Raw genomic sequence first — 16,524 nt, forward strand, 5'->3', positions numbered from 1 at the left:
CAGCTGCCCTGCACCCACTGAAATTGCATTGCAGCCATCATACTTGCCACAACGCTACTGCACATGCGCAAATCCCCACAGGACATGGTAGTTAAAAACAGAGCTTGGCTGACAGCAAGAAGTTCCCATTGTACATAGTATTGACTAAGGTTACCACTTGTCTGTTTATTCGGTGCAATAACAAACATGATGTCAGAAGTGCGATAGAATGCATCTCATGCCTGAAGTCTTCAAGTGAAAAATGAGTAACCAACACCACGTTTGCAACACATTTGTGGCTGTGCCATAATGGCAGACAGATTTAGAAGGCCTGGCCACTCGTGTTTGAGGGCAATGTGGCCGAAAATTGGCATGTATTCAAACGACAATATGACATTTTCATTGCTTCAGCTCATAGTGATGTCTGCCCGAGTCAGAGCATACATTTTACTGAATTTGGTGGGCCCTAAGGCCAACGAAAGGGAAAGGTCATTCATATAGGCAAGTGACGTGCCCGACTGAGTCAAAGGAGGATCTTGAGCTTTTAAAAAGAAAATTTTGAGAAATGTGCAATCCACAAAAGAACTTAACAATGGAAAAGCACAGATTTAATGCCAGAAACCAGAGACCTGGTGAGTTGATTTACTCATACACCAGCGACCTAAATTTCAGGGCAAAGACTTGTGATTTTTGTAAAGAGTTGATTAAAGACAGGATTGTCTGCGGTATCTGCAATGAAGGTATGAGAAAGGCACTGTTGCGTGACATTGAATTAATGCTCGCAAAGGCCACCTCCATGTATCTGGCCTACGAGACTGTGAAGAAGAACAGCAGAAATCTAACCCCTCCACAGCAGCAAGGGACGAGTGTAGTCGCAGTCCAGGCAGGATGTGCAAATAGACCGAGGCTGGAAGCCAGAAGAAGAAGAATCCAACTAAGCCCTACTACACCATCACCTTGGATGGAGTGAGGAAACTGCAGCATCAACCAGGTGGCAAGACGAGAGATGAGCTCGGCATTTGGCCAACAATGCGGAGCATGCCGAAAATGGAATCATTTTAGCAGATGCTCCAGAGCCAGGCAAAACTCACCCTGAGACACTGGTACAGAAAGATGATTAACTAGTTGGAACCTAAGCAAGTACAAACCAACTCGGATGGCGAGTATTAAGTTGATGGATTGACTCGGCAGGTGGCAGGAGATCCAACAAGAATCAGGAGGAACAAGGAAGCATTTGTAATAATGAAGTTTAATGGTAAAGCAGCAGACATGAAATTTGACACTGGAGCCAAATGCAACATCATGTCACAAAGAACATTAGAACAGATCATACCAAGCACCAAGTCCACAAGCCTAGTGGCATATGGCGGCAGCAGTATCAGAACCGAAGGCACAGTGCAACTGTTGTGTTACATACAAAGACCGCTGCACATACTAACATTTTCATAGCTCAAAAAGACGTCCTGACTCTGCTGGCCTGAGCGTAAGCATGGACATAGGACTTGTTTCATTTAGCAGAGAGATACACCAGATAAGCATGGCCGAAGGTGATCTAACACACAGAATCTTTTGAGCACAGTGACCTTTTTTTATATGGATAGCAAAGAAGGACAGTTTTAAAGCTGAGCTGAACAGGATGCAAGACCTGATTACCCCAGTCTCAGAGCCCACCGAGTGGGTGAGCTCCATGGTGGCTGCTAAAAAAAAAAGACAGACAAGAGATCTGGATTTGTATTGACTTGAGAGACCTTAATGCAGCTTTAAAATGACCACAACATCCAATGCGTACTGTGGAGGAAGTTGCCGTGCAGATGGCCGGCACAACTGTTTTATCGGTCTTGGATGCAAAGAATTCCTTCTGGCAAATCAAACTTGACTACAAGTCATCACTATTGATCACATTCAGAACGTGTTTCGGCCGATACAGATTCCTGTGAATGTATTTGGAATCAATTCAGTCAATGGAGTATTTCAAAGGTCAGTGGAGCAAATCGTTCTGGGGTACCCCTGTGCCATTATTGTTGATGACATACTCGTGGGTGGCAAGGAATTGGAAGATCACGATGCAAATTTAAAAAAAAAAGTACTCAGAGCATAGATGGTAAACCTTAAGCTCAACCCCCGGAAGTGCATGTTTCGGTTGAACCAGGTCGGTAATGTAGGCCATGTTTTCACAGGAGAAGGCCTGAAGGTGGACCCTTCAAAGACGAGAACCATCAGTAAAATGCCAATTTCAACAGACAATGCAAAATTACAAAGTTTCCTAGGCATGGTCAACTACCTGAAATAGTTCATCCCAAACTCCAGTGATCTTACCACTATTATTGTTGATGACATACTCATAGGTGGCAAGGGTTTGGAAGAACACAATGCAAATTTAAAAAAAGGTACTCGACAGAGCCCAAATGGTAAACCTTAAGCTCAACCCCTGGAAGTGCAATTCTGAAGAAGTCAATTCATGTGGTCCATGCACGATGACAGAGAATAATGCTCAGGCTTCAGAAATACAACCTGACTTTCCTTTACAAGTGCGGAAAAGAAATGCATTTAGCTGACACACTATCCTGTGCTCCCAGAAAATGGACGATCGAGCAAGCTGAGGACTAGGACACTTTTAATATAATGACAGTAATGCACATCTTCTCCTCTCGGTTCGAGGAACTGAGACAGCACATGGCTGAAATGCAACTTTGAGGACCCTAGCCACTTTTATCAAGGACTGCTGGCCAGACAAGCAGTGCAGCCACCACCTGAAGTGCAACCCTATTTCTCATTCTGGGACAAATTACTCATTGATGATGGATTCATAATGAAGGGCCTGAGAGCAGTCATTCTGAGTTAACTGCAAAACATCGATGTCAGCATCCTGCACAGAGGGTACCCAGGTGCAGAAGCAACCAAACACAGGGCTAGCGACATAGTTTTTTTTTTGGCCAGGGATGACCAAAGACATAGGCGAGGAGGTACGAGCTTGCTCAGTTTGCAACAGCACCAGGCCACACCAGCAGAAAGAGCTGCTGCAGCTCCATCCAGTGCTGGACCTCCCCTGGTCAACCATGGCAATAGACATCATAGAATGGCACAATCAGCAGTACTTGGTACTTACTGATTCATACTCTGGTTGGTTTGAGATAGATTTTCACCCTGACATCACCTCCTCAGCAGTCATTGCTAATTTGAAGAGGCACTTTTTGGCCAAAGTGGCACCCCACACTCTACTATCAAACAATGGCACACAGTTTACCAGTGAGAAATTCAAACATGGGATTTCAACCACATCACTAGCAGCCCGGAGTACCCGCAGTCAAACGGGTTGACTGAAAGAGCCGTGAGGAGCACAAAGCAGCTGATGGAGAAGTCTCACAGGGAGAAGACACGTGTACCTCAACCTGCTGTACCAAAGGAATATTCCTTGCAATGCCAAGTGTGCTCTCCAGCTCAAAGACCCATGTCCAGGTAGACATGGAGGATCCTGCCAGTGGCTAGGAGGTTCCTGGAGCCCCAGCTAAAGGACCTACAAGAAATTGTGCCACTACGTAGCACACGCTGGGCATATTTGTAAGCTCAACCCAAAATATCAGGACTAATCTGGACTGGCTGTTCATTGCTGAACAGTAACTATTGTGATGTACAGCACCAAAATGGATTGTGGTATGTGGGTGTTACTGAAAAAAGGGGATATAGACATCCACTCCCATTGGCTGCTCTGCACACACTGCAAAGGTGTTGCCGCCACAGTGCTACTGCGCATGCACGAGTCCCTACAAGGTGCAGCAATTGAAAGTGGAGTTTGACTGATACCAGACACCATTACACAAAGCTCCCATTGTACATAGTGTTATTTGAGTTTAACAGTAAAGCATTGACTATGGTTACTACTTACGTTGTCTGCTTATTTGGTGCAATAACAAAGAGTCCAGATCCCTCTGCCAGCTTTGAAAGCCTTCCTCACTGTCAATGACATCTCCAATCTTAGTGTCAACAGAAAACTTGGTGATCCAGTTTACCATGTTATCATCCAGATCTTTGATATAGACAACAAGCAACAATGATCCCAATTTTGATTCCTGAGGCACACATCACTAATCACAAGCCCCCAGTCTCAGAAACAATCATCCACTACCACTTTTTGTCTTCACCCATTCAGCCAATTTCAAATCCAGTTTACAATCTCTCCATGGATACCTAGTGTCTGAACCTTCTGAACTCACCTTTCATGTGGGACCTTGTCAAAGGGCTTACTAAAGTCCATGTAGACAACATCCACCGCCTTTCCTCCATCATCTTTCTTGGTATCCTCAAAAAAATCAATAAGATTCATTAAACAAGACCTACTACACAAAAAGCCATTCTGACTTTTCTTAATCAGCTGACATCAGGCTCACCAGCCTGTAATTTCCTGGTTTATTTTTGGAGCCTTTTTCAAACAAAGGAACAACATGAGCTACTCTCCAATCCTCCGGCACCTCACCTGTGGCTAAGAACATTTTAAATATTTCGGCCATGGCCCCTGTAATTTCTACAGCAGTCACCCACAAGGTCTGAGGGAATATCCTATTAGGCCCAAGGGATTTATCTACCTTTATTCACATAAGGCTGCAAGCACCTCCTCCTTTTTAACCTCTATATGTTTCATGACACTACTGCTTGTTTTCCTTCCTTCCTTATACACAATGTCAGTACCTGAGTAAATACCGATGAAAATAAACTGCTTAATATCTCCCCCATCTTATTAGGCTCCACACATAGATGACCAGTTTGATCTTCTAGGGGATCAATTTTGTCCATTTTACTCTTAAGATACTTGTAGAAAACCTTTGGGTTTACCTTCACATTACAGGTTGTCTCCAAATTATGACCATAATAGGGACAGAAGGATTGGTTGTAACTCGGGTTTGATCGTAAGTCAGGGAACCAGGACCACGGGCTGCTGCGGGGAATGGAGACCTCAGGCTGATGACAGGGAATGGGGAGTCGGAATGACGTTGGGGAATGGGAACGGGGACCTTGGGTGGCCTACAGGAAAGGGGACCTTGTGCTCCCACGGAGAACGGGGACCTTGGCCTACCACTGGAAGAGGGGATCTTGGGTTGCCGCTGGGAGCAGGGACCACTGTATACAGTACTTTTAATATAAAATATATACTTGTACAGTAGTTTTAATAAAGATTTTTTTTTTAAATTGGTCATATGTACAGGTGGGCATAGGTCAGAAGTTGAGGGCTACCTATATTTGCCAAAGCAACCTCATGTCTTCTTTTTGCCTTCCTGTTTTCCTTCTTAAGAAGTATTTTACATTTTCTATACTCTTCCTGTACTTCATTGTTCTTTGTTGCCTATGTTATGAGCCCAGAGGACCCCAAAACCCAGCAGCAACAGATATTCACCAAGACAAATTGTTACTTTAACAAATATTGCTTTTAACTATCTATAAACATGAAAACAGAATCATACTTTAACTTATCACTATTAACTTAACTAACCTAAATTAACTGCTTTCTAATTCTAAGCGCACATGTATGTAATGTGTGTGTAAGTCCAATTTCACTTTGCATTCCTCCAAGTTTATTGGTTGCAGGCAATTCTTATAATGTGCACAGAATTTAACATTTATCAAGTTCACCAGGCTTTGGTTACTCCTCAAATAGGTTCTTGTTGTTTTTCAGAGAGAGATTTGGTGTTCGCTGGACACCCACAACTGATTCCTTTTAATCAGTCACTTCAGTGTCTTGCTGAAGAAACTTGCCCCATTCTAGATGATAACCTCTTTCTTTCAGGTCACCACAGAGTTCCTTTTTGTTTCTCTTATTTTAAGTGAAACATTAGGCAGCAAGTTCTCTCCTCTTGTATGAACCACAAGGGCTTTGACCAGGCTGAACTAAGCACTCACAACCTGTTTTCTAAATGTGGTTTTCCACAAGCTTTCCAGCTTGTCCTGTTCCTGTCCCAGCTGTTGCTACTGACTGTAAAACTGCAGAACTGATCTCTCTCTCTCTCTCTCTCTCTCTCTCTCTCTCTCTCTGAGAAAAGTGTGTTTGACTCCCTTTCTGCATGCAAAAAAAACATGACCCTCTGAGAACAGCAAGCAACACTCCCAGACAGCCTACAGCTCCAAATCTACTCCTTCGAGTTCTTTCATCTGTTGCTTTTCAAAACAACAATCTATTAGTGAAGTCTCTTGGTAATTCTCCAAAGCTTCTGCAAAGGCTCGTGACACCGGAATGTCTTGTTTTAGCAGAGCTCTTGTATTTTAAATGAGATCTGTTTTGAATTGTTTGTATGTGACCTACACTAAAAAAACTGCCCCAATTTATCTCTCCAAAACATATATATAAAATCTGTTGCACATATACCTGCTATACATCTCACTCTTGCTCTTTACCAAATCACTAATATTCCTTGAAAACCAAGGTTCCCTATGCCTGTTAACCTTGCCTGTAATCCTGAAAGGAACATGCAAGTTTTGCACTCTCAAAATTTCACCTTGGAAGGCCTTCCACTTACTGAACACATCTTTGCCAGAAAACAACAGCCCAGTCCACTCTTCCTAGATCCTTTATCATTTCCACAAAATTGACTTTTTTTCCAATTTAGAATTTAAACTCAAGAACCAGACCTATCTTTATCCATAATAAACTTCAGAATAATGACATATGATCAGTGGACCCAAAATGTTTGCTTACACATACTTCTGTCACCTTCCAGCCCATATGCCCATGCCCCATGCCACACAAATACACTCATATTAATGTACATACATCTTTGGAACGTGGGAGGAAGCTGGAGCACCCAGAGGAAACTGAGGTAGACATGGTGAAGAACGTTAAAACTTCCTACACACAGCAGTGGATTTGTACCTGGGGCACAGATACTGTAATAACATTAGGTTAACTACTACACTAACTGTGCCACTCCAAGTAACAGGTAAAGCACGGTCATTCTGATATGGAAAAAAATAGCTAAAGTTTTCCTCCTAATGTGAGCACTACAATTATTTTAAAAAGCAATTAAAGTGAGCGCAAGGTGTGTCCACAAAGCTATGAATTTCTGACTGTCCAATCTGGCTGACTTCTCCAGCAGGATTTGCAACCCTGATGCCCTCACTGGCTATTCATAAAATACCTCATGTTTCCTCATTGACTATAATTTAGAGAGCTTCTGTTTTCCCTTGATACAGCTCAGAGACAAAGTGACCTCCAACAAAGGATGCAGATAAATTCCATACCATTTTCAAAGTTACAGAATGAAGTTGAATGATTAAAAAAATGACAAGAAAATCAAACCATACATCATCTGAAGACACACAGGAGACTGTGGATATTACCTATATCATCTAATAAGATCACAGTAAAATATTCCATATTTGCTTTAATCATTTCAGTAAAAATAATCAGCATTCCAAACATGCTCCCTGTCTTCCTTCAAATATTCTCCAAGGACAATGCAACGGTTCAAGTAAAACCAGGTAATGTATGGATGGTCGAAATAATTTATTTTATCTTCCACAACGATGCTTCTGCAACCAGATAAACAAATAAAACCTCACGTAAGAGATTTGTCAAGCATGCTGCACACAAAGGTGTCTTCAAAGATTTTGCATAACCATGCAGTGCCTACTGTTTCATTTCACACCTGAAAATTATGCAAACCTAATCACAAAAAAACCCTGACTGCATAACGTAAAAAGAAAAGCAATATGTTATCACTCATGACCTCAATTTGTGCCGAAACGTTTTATATCTCATTAAATGGACAGTTTATTTCCAATTAACTGGGCGGTATATTTAGGATAGGAGTTACCACACCATTGTTCCAGTGCCAGTGATCCAGGTTAAAATTCGACACTGTCAATAAAGAGTTTGTACATTATTCTCATGTCTTCATGGACTTCCTCTGGGTTCTCTGGCTTCCTCCCATCATTCCAAAGGCACACGGGGTTAGTCGGTTGATTGGTCACACGGGTGTAATTGGGTGGTGCAGGGCTGTGCACTGGAAAGGACTGTTACCATGTTGCATTTATAAATATAAGATTTTTAAAATTGTAATATATTTGTGAAATACTTTCCTTATTGCAATGAAGGACAAAGCAGCCAACTGGTTCTACAGAAGGCAACACAAGAAATAGCATCAGTTGTAGGCTATCTGCATCATGTCCTCAATAGATGAATTCTATTACTTCAGCATCACTTTTTGGCACTAACCCCTTTATTTTCTTAAGGCATAATACAACCTGTACTGACAATAACCACACCAGCAGGGCGAGTATAAGACAGCTTTAATAAACTAATATGTACACTAAGAGGTCTTGTCTCTCTGCAAGACAAACCTGGAAGGCTAGACTGCAGCTCTGGACTGCTTTATATACAAGGTCACCGGGATGACCCCTGGTGACTTAGTGGTGTAATTACACATCACCACTCAACCAACATCATAAAGGACCTTCATCACCCTGGTCACAACCTCTTTTTGCTGCTACCAAAGTACAAAAGCACAAATACCACCATTTATTTGTTCAAGATCAGCTTCTTTCTAACTAATGCTTGTCTCTTGAACCTTCTCTTGATACACTGTCTTCATTATTACAAGTCACTCTGCTTGCACTAGTATGAGTGTGGATATTTATTAACTATTTTCTGATATATTGTCTCTTTCAATTTAATTAAATTAATTTATGGTAATAGTTTTTCTTTACAAGTACCTATTTGGCAGCAGCAAATAAAAATTTCAGGGCACATGTACATTGTACAATGTGTATGGCAATAAACTTATGATCCTTATCATAATGACCAGAAATGCTATTTCTCTCAATAGATAATGGATTCTCCCACCAACACTTTGTTGAACTTCCACTGGAGAGAGCAGACTGGGTTGCAGTTTCACATTTTATTCAGCAAACAGTGGCACTGATGTGCAATATTCCCTCAATATGGCATAGAAGCTCACGGTAGATTTCATTTTCTCATCTGATCCCCATTTTCCCTGATTTGAATATTGTCCGAAAAGCTTAAGAGTACACAACTGCCAGACTCTATGAGGAGTCTAGCATCAGAACACTGCTAGGAAATCACTAGCAAAGAGCTATCTGTCAATTTAACACCAAGATTTGAATACAGAAATCTTCAAAATGCACCATGTGTGAGAAAAAAACCTAGACCATACTCTCAACTGATGGTTCTGATCAACTGTTAGCATTTGCTCACAAAATGTGATTTATTATGAAGAGTCGTTACTTTACAGAATCCTCATGCTTAAGTAATGACTCTTTGAGGAATTATTTCACTTGATAAAGAGAACTATCCAACAATGAAACAGGCTTTCACATGTATGTCAATGATCCAGATGTCACAATGAACTGATCATCTGCCAGATAATACCAAGAGGCACCATTGTTTATCTGTGATTGTGAGGTTACTGGTGCCTGGGCACAACACAGCTAATCCAATTTTCTTCTCTCATTTGCTATTTCTCCTTCTTGTTGAAAATATTTGTATTTCTTGGCATTTACCACAAGAATGTTAAAAAGAAGTAGAAAAAGTAAAGAAAAAACACAACAGCCAAATAAAAATCTAGCGTTGTCTGTAAGGAGCTTGCATGTTCTCTTCGTGTCCACATAGGTATTTTTTTGGGTAATCTGGTTTCCTCCCACGATCCAAACATGTACAGGTTATATGGGTGTATTTTGGAGAAGCGGGCTCATGGGCAGAAAGGCCTGTTACTACGCGGTAAACTCTAAATTTGAAATATTTAAAAGAAAACCATCAAGGGCAGAGCAACAAAATCAATTCATTAATAACTTCCAATGAATTTAAAACCAGCCTAGTCTCTGATATCTTTCAAAGAACTGGGCTGGAAAGAACTAGTGATTGGAAAATAAATATTTGCATCATTGGAACTTGACCATTTTAAAAATTATTTAGCTCCTCGTGTTGTTTTTTTTTTTGACAGAGTCCCCCGGATTCTGACAAAGTTCAATTGAGATGAATATTCAGAAACAGAGCAGAGACAAAGATAGATAGACTCAAGGTAGACTGACAACAATTACCAAAACAAGATCCTTCAAATTTAAGCTTCTGGTTAGATGAAGCCTTCATATGTAAAAAGAATTTACAGCAATAACTGTACCTATTGTTATCTAGGAATTATTTCTTCCCGTTTTTTCACATCTTTTCTGTGTGTGAACATTTTTTCCCCACAGATCATATGGTGCAAACTCGCACACATTACTGCATCTGAAAAACATGAGCATTTACTATTTGTGCATAATGCATAGGCTTCAAATTAGTTTTTTTTTTTAAAAAGCAGATCCAATCAACAGAAACCAAAGATACAAACTGACAAATGTCTTGATATCAGGTGCAGAAGCTTTTGTATTCCTCTCTATGAAACTGAAATAATTTAAATTGTTTTCCATGTGATAATCAATCAACAACAAATAAAATCAAGCTCTCTTTTTTTCATTGCTCCTGCAACAGTCATCGGCAAGGACATTGTAGCTTATTGACTCTTTTATTAAGTGCTGCAATTTTAACCCAGTCACATAAATACATGTTGTCATGTGATCTCCTTAGAATTAAGGGCCCATTAATCACCACATGACTGCTTGACAATCTAACATAATTGTTCCATTAATGGAAACACAGCATTGTAGATTAATTTCACTTAAAAAATGTCTCAGTCTTTGTTCTCCATTTCTTTGCACCATTTAGAATTTCAAATCAGTAGCTTAGCTAAGAATTGCTAAGTATGATCCTCATTTCTTATTCAAGGTACAAAGTCAATTTAATGCCATGTAAACTCAAAGATTTCTAAATTCTTTACTCAGTTGTACATTTGCATCTGCATTCAAAATATTTTCTTCCACTGGGTGAAACAAAAAAAAAATTATGAACAGCATTTGTGCCTTCTGTGCCCATTCAAATATGTATCAGGACACGATTTCAAATTCATAACAATTATTGTTTACAGAAGAGTTCATTACAGGTTTAAAAAAATGAATGAAAACTATCTTGTCCAGAGAATATGCATACTCCATAAGTAATTAACAATTTTTGATCATTATTGTCATTTATCAAATTGATTTTTTAACATTTACTTCCATTCTTGTGCAGAAGTATATTATTTACAGAGTAAAATGATTTTCTGCCATTGGAAGATTAAAACACCAGCATCCCATATAATGATGTTTGAGCACATTGACCACAATGTTTCTATTCCTAATGTGAAGCTTCAGGAATTATTTTGCATCTGAAGAAGATTATCAGAGATTATAATACAGGTACACAATCCTTTATCCAGACCCTTGGGGGACAATGTGTTCTGAATTTTGGATTTTTCCGGATTTCGGAAAGCCAGGTTTAAGCCCACCTGAATTGAGCTGCTGTATCCACCCCCACCCCCTTCCAGTCGCGCTGCCATTTCCGCCCACCCCCTCACCCGTCTGACTCGCGCTGCCAATGTTCCCCCCCCCCACCTGCCTGACTCACGCTGCCGGTCTCCCCCCACTCCTGCCCAACACTCGCTGCCGGTCTCTTACCCGCCCGACTCGCACTGCCGTTTCTCTTCCCACTTGCTTGATTTCTGGAGCTTTCAGGATTTTCTTTGGCTTGGCTTCGCGGACGAAGATTTATGGAGGGGGTAAAAAAGTCCACGTCAGCTGCAGGCTCGTTTGTGGCTGACCAGTCCGATGCGGGACAGGCAGACACGATTGCAGCGGTTGCAAGGGAAAATTGGTTGGTTGGGGTTGGGTGTTGGGTTTTTCCTCCTTTGCCTTTTGTCAGTGAGGTGGGCTCTGTGAGGTGAGGTCAGGATTTTAGATATCCGGATAAAGTATTGTGTACCTGTACTTTGTCTTGGAAATCAAATTCAGAGGTAGATAGTCTGTGGTGGTTAGGATCAAGGTATGAAAGGCCTAAAAGTTACAATCCTGGACATGTAATATGTATCAATACGTTCAGCAAGAAAACACAAAACTGGAAACAGAATGGCAACACGCAAACCCATCTCACCTGTCTGCAGGTTTTCTAAATTATAAACCCTGAGGGAAGGCATATAAAACTGCTGAGAGTTAGAACAACAGTACATGCCCCCCTCCCCTCCATTGCATAGGCATGACACATATTAAAGAAGTAATCTAACAACAGACTTGAATGTACAAGTTAAACAATGGTCTCCTAGGAGCTTGCCACAAACAAGCCCCCACCTCTAACATGCAGTTCTCCAGCACTACCTGTAGATCACAGTTAAGACCAGGCTCTTGATTCTTCTTTTTTCTTCTTCTTTCTTTGGCTTGGCTTCGCGGACGAAGATTAATGGAGGGGTAATGTCCACATCAGCTGCAGGCTCGTTTGTGGCCGACAAGTCCGATGCGGGACAGGCAGACACGGTTGCAGAGGTTGCAAGGGAAAATTGGTTGGTTGGAGTTGGGTGTTGGGTTTTTCCTCCTTTGTCTTTTGTCAGTGAGGTGGGCTCTGCGGTCTTCTTCAAAGGAGGTTGCTGCCCGCCGAACTGTGAGGCGCCAAGATGCACGGTTTGAGGCGATATCAGCCCACTGGCAGTGGTCAATGTGGCAGGCACCAAGAGATTTCTTTAGGCAGTCCTTGTACCTCTTCTTTGGTGCACCTCTGTCTTAGTGGCCAGTGGAGAGCTTGCCATATAACACGATCTTGGGAAGGCGATGGTCCTCCATTCTGGAAATGTGAACTACCCAGCGCAGTTGGATCTTCAGCAGCGTGGATTCGATGCTGTCGGCCTCTGCCATCTTGAGTACTTCGATGTTGGTGATGAAGTCGCTCCAATGAATGTTGAGTATGGAGCGGAGACAACGCTGGTGGAAGCGTTCTAGGAGCCGTAGGTGATGCCGGTAGAGGACCCATGATTCGGAGCTGAACAGGAGTGTGGGTATGACAACGGCTCTGTATATGCTAATCTTTGTGAGGTTTTTCAGTTGGTTGTTTTTCCAGACTCTTTTGTGTAGTCTTCCAAAGGCGCTATTTGCCTTGGTGAGTCTGTTGTCTATCTCTTTGTCGATCCTTGCATCCGATGAAATGGTGCAGCCGAGATAGGTAAACTGGTTGACCATTTTGAGTTTTGTGTGCCTGATGGAGATGTGGGGGGGCTGGTAGTCATGGTAGGGAGCTGGCTGATGGAGGACCTCAGTTTTCTTCAGGCTGACTTCCAGGCCAAACATGTTTGGCAGGCTCTTGATAGTGTTGTCTGAACTAGGGGACACAGCCTCAAGATACAGGGGAGTAGATTTAAGATAGAGATGAAGAAAAACTATATTTTCCCAGAGAGTAGTGAATCTATGGAATTCTCTGCCCAGTTAGATTTTGAAATAAAATAGCAGTTAAGGGATATGGTAAAAAGGCAGGTAGGTGGAAATGAGTCAATGATCAGATCATCCATGATCCTATTGAATGGAGAATCAGGCTTGACAGGCTGGATGACCTACTCCTGCTCCTATTTCTTATGTGTGGGGAAGAGTATCAGGTTTGATGGGTTCACAGAGAAATTAGTCTGGACACAATTGTAACAATTACAGGTGACACACCAGAGACAAACGGGGGGGGGGGGGGGGGGCATTTTAAATTGTATTTAATTACTCTATGACTAAACAACTATATAGATATTCACATCGGACCCAGGTAGGACTCTGATACCAGTGACTGCCTATCTTCTACATGCTCATGCATAGGGACTTTCAAATACACTCTCAGTTCCCTGAACCAACAAGGGTGTGGCTCTCTCCAAGCACTGATCTATCACAGTACTACAGCTCAGTTTAAGTGTAGTGCATGCCTTACCCATGACTTTTCCAGCGATATCCACAGTAGCGACCTGGTGTGGAGCAATGTCATTGATGACCCTAAGAAATTTAAATGAGCCAATGTCAAGGTGTGCATTAATGGGTGGTCAGAGTCCAATCTTGATTGGCAGGTGATGCAACTTCCAAATAAATTTCAGTCAGGGAGGACATGTGACCATCCACAATCTACAATACTCCAGACAGACAGGAAGGCCTGTATAGTATTTTATACCTCTGGGGCTAAAGGCTGGCCCAGGTATTAAGTTGTGACTTCAGGTGAGGCGGATGACCAATTGAAAGGTGGTTTAGTCTGGGGTATCAAGTAACATCACTTCAGATCAAATGATGACCAATCTGAAGGAAGCTTAATTTGTGAACAGGTCAGGTTTTGATTGAAAAGAATGAAGTAATGTTTGACCTATTACCTCCGTCCAGTGAGAGGATTCATGTTTAACCAGGTGACTCTCCATGTTACATTGCTTTAATGAAAATATATTTTCCCAATGCCAAGCAGTTGAAATGGATGGCAGATTTGAATATTATGTCTAATTTGCCTTCCATGTAGTCACACAATTAAGTAACTGTATACAATTAGTTTTATGAAGCTGAAAAGCTTTTATTTACACCTCAGAGGAATGCAAATGTGAAACATACCTTTCACAGACTCCCAATTTACTATCATGTCAGTACATTCGTGTAAGTAGCATAGAGATGAAATATTCTCGACACAGACATTCTGTTCCATACAAACCTTCCCAACATCTCCACACTGCAGAAAGAATTGCTTATTAATTGAGCTGGACATATAAGAAGAAAGTCCGATGACAGAATATTAATATCAGAATAACACTGTTACAGTACCAGTGATTGGGACTTAGCTGCGAATCCCGTGCCCTCTGTAAGGAGTTTGCACATTCTCCCCATGTCTGCATAGGTTTTCCCTGGGGGCTCCGGTTTCCTCCCACCCTTCAAAATATGCAAGAGTTATAGGTCAATTGGGTATCATTGGCCAGCACAGGCTTGTGACTGAGAAGGCCTGTTGCCATGTTGTATGTCTTAAAAACAACAAAGCTCCTCATCCAATTGATAGGAAACCGGTGAAATAACACTAAACAAAATTCATTAATAATTATCTAAAGTATAAAATGCAGTCTTACATATTTTCTTTACTTTTTAATATTTTTTAGTTTAACATATAAACTTGCATACAAAGTTTTAAGAAAAATACATAACAAGTTATCTCATGATACATACAAGTACAAAAAAATGGACAGTTCCTTAATGCACAAGTGAAACAAGGTATTGAATTTATCTATTAATTTTTATTCAGAATGTATAACAGCCCAAACTGTACTCAGTCTGTTGGATTAAAATCCCTTCATAACATATATTTATTTTTCAATGTTTTTATCCTGTTCAGCCTCCATTTTATTCCCATTTTAACACAATGATGTCTCTGTATAGGAACTTGACAATAAGACAACTTTATTTGAATCATCTGACAAAATTGACCTTCTAATTCATCCAGGGTGCATAAAATTGCAAAGGGATCCCACCTTTCACAACACAATTGGTGCCAAACACTTCTGTAATTGAAGTATTTTTTTGAAAGTGCTGTCACTATTGTACAGCAAGGAAATTGCAAATTAGACTTTTACATGGACATTCAAACTAAAGATAATATCAAAGGGCCTTGAACAGAGATTAGAATTGGAAATAAATTGGATTTCTTTTACATACTTTTGTAGCTATAGAGTTTTCAATCATTTTTTTTCTCTGAATACTCAAGTTTTATCAATCAGTAAGCATTAGTCAATACATTGGGTGTTCCATATAGTCAACAAAATCATTAAAAAGCAAAGCAAAACATTTTTAGCAAAATAATTCTGTTAAGCAGAATTGACTGATACTACAAACTAAAGCAAACTCACTTTACTTTCCTCATTCTCACTTACAGCCACAAATTTGTTACTGAAGTACTTAACAAAAATTTATCTCTACATAAGTGCTGGCTTTTAATTCACTGACATTTACATGTCTTAAGGCCACTCAGGGACTTTATTTGGGTGCTTGTTCAAAGTTCAGATTTATTTTCAAAGAGCATACACAAGATTACAACATTTAGGAGTTGAAGTAGACCCATCAGCCCATTGAGTCTGCTCTGCCATTCTCTCATGAGCTTTTCAATCCTCCCACTCAGATCCACTTCACAGCCATTTCCCCATAACCTTTGATGCCATGACTAATCAAACACCTGTCAATCTCTTCCTTAAATACACCCAAATGTCCTCATTTTTCCTTCTTGCCCTCAACCCCCCTTCCTTTGCTACATCTACTGTCCAGCCCTTTCAGCATTTGAAATATCTCTATGAGATCCCCCACGTCTGTATTATAATGAATACAGTCTAAGATACAAACTTTCCTTAAATGCCAGCCCTTTCATTCCTGTTACCATTCTAGTAAATGCTTTCTGAACTCTCTCCAATGTCAGCAATTTTTTTTTCTCAACCAAAGAACCCAAAACTGTACAGAGTACTTCAAGCGAGTTATCACTAGTACCCTATGGAGTCTCAACATTACATCACTGCTCTTACATACTAGAAATGAATGCATTCAACTTCTACACTACTGACTCAATTTGGAGGTTAACATTTTGGGTATCCTGCACTAGGACTCCCAAGTCACTTTTCACCTCTGATCTTGAATTTTATTCCTATCTAAATAATAGTCTTCCATCTAATT

At 40.8% G+C, this 16,524-nt stretch overlaps 1 long non-coding RNA gene across 4 annotated transcripts in view; it reads right to left on the reverse strand.

Moving 5' to 3' along the window:
* The window catches only part of LOC138739933 (uncharacterized), an 86,455-nt gene extending 74,375 nt beyond the window's left edge, over window positions 1-12,080 (reverse strand). For 3 of the 4 annotated variants that reach the window (XR_011342577.1, XR_011342579.1, XR_011342578.1), the window contains exons 1-2: window positions 11,984-12,080; window positions 10,101-10,207 (exon numbers count right to left, since the gene is read on the reverse strand). This is a non-coding gene — a long non-coding RNA (uncharacterized lncRNA). Of the gene's footprint in view, window positions 1-7,338; window positions 7,495-10,100; window positions 10,208-11,983 lie in introns of those variants that run through there. The other variant, XR_011342576.1, reaches the window with a different exon arrangement.
* Between the last annotated feature and the right edge of the window lie 4,444 nt (window positions 12,081-16,524).

Source organism: Narcine bancroftii, chromosome 7, assembly GCF_036971445.1.
Source record: "Narcine bancroftii isolate sNarBan1 chromosome 7, sNarBan1.hap1, whole genome shotgun sequence".
NCBI classification, from domain to species: Eukaryota; Metazoa; Chordata; class Chondrichthyes; order Torpediniformes; family Narcinidae; genus Narcine; species Narcine bancroftii.